Genomic DNA, 1,386 nt, shown 5'->3' on the forward strand with positions numbered 1-1,386 from the left:
AAAAGAGGAATACGTATTGCTAGGGCAGGGTGACTCGGGAGCAAGCAGGAGGTGAGCAATCTTCAGAGCTGAAGGAAACCTTGGGGACCGCCCCGGCCAGCTCTTTGATTTGTCAGGAGATAGCACTAGAGCCCGGAGGAGTGAGATGGCATTTCAAGGTCACACAACACCTGCCAGAAAACGAACCCCTAAACTAGTTTATCCCTCCCCACAACCTTTTTACTTCTTTAACTCAGCCTGTCCTTGATGTTTTCTCTTCAACATGGAGGAATCAAATAAAAACATAATCTTGGAATAAAAATCCAGATCAAAGAGAAACCAAGAAAGTAACTAGTTCTATAAGCCAAGATTGTTGTTTTTTTAAAAGATAAATTAAAAATCAGAATATTAATGTCCACGTCAGACCCCCCCGCCCCCAACTCCCTCAAATGTGAAAGTCTTCCAAGCACTAGGGTTTCTCAGTGGAGGTAGAAATTGTGGTAACATGAACACAAGTCCCAAACTTTAAACAGGCTGGAATTTGCGCGTTGATTACCGGTAATATTCACAATGTCACCAGACCAAGGGCAAGTTTTATCCAGACCAAAGGAGCATAGCTTCAGGGAGCTCTGGCTACAACAGAGCCAAAACAGAGTCCTCCTGCAGAGGGCGTCGGATGACCAGGCAGGAGAGCCGGGCTGTGTTCCGGTGAATCACCCTGGGAGGAGAGGCCCTTTAATCACAGGGACGGAGAACCAGACAATGCCAGTGGCAACTGGAGAAGAAGTGACCGACCGCGCAGCGTCAGGCTCTAACTGAGTGCTCCGCGCAGGCAAACATTCCGACTCGGCTACACACATTCTTGGTGCTGCAGGCTGGTTTGGAGAATTAGGCCTTTTAAGTCAAACAAACAGTTCACCCACGTTGAGTAAAGTCTATTGAGAAATCATTCTCTGCGTTGTGATAAATAGGACGTATACGTAAGAGAATCATTAAAAAGTACTTTGAGCAGAAACCGGTTTGGCTCAGTGGATAGAGCAACGACCTGCGGACTGAAAGGTCCCAGGTTCAATTCCAGTCAAGGGCATGTACCTTGGTTGTGGGCACATCCCCAGTGGGAGGTGTGCAGGAGGCAGCTGGTCGATGTTTCTCTTCCATCGATGTTTTTAACTCTCTATCTCTCTCTTCCTCTCTGTAAAAAATTAATAAGATATATTTTTTTAAAAAGTACTTTGAACTGTTCAAACTTTGAGAATTTGCTTTGATGACATTATAAAATGACAAAAAGTAGGTAAGGTAAATGTATTTATGTTTGGGGGAGTGTTTATCTGCTTATCTTAAATTAGAGATATTAAGCTTCATGGACTTTTGAAGAAATAATTCAATAAGAGGGAGTTGTGGGCATGG

This window comes from Myotis yumanensis, unplaced genomic scaffold, assembly GCF_028538775.1.
Source record: "Myotis yumanensis isolate MYYU_CA2020_CCGP unplaced genomic scaffold, mMyoYum1.0.hap1 SCAF_3, whole genome shotgun sequence".
NCBI classification, from domain to species: domain Eukaryota; kingdom Metazoa; phylum Chordata; class Mammalia; order Chiroptera; family Vespertilionidae; genus Myotis; species Myotis yumanensis.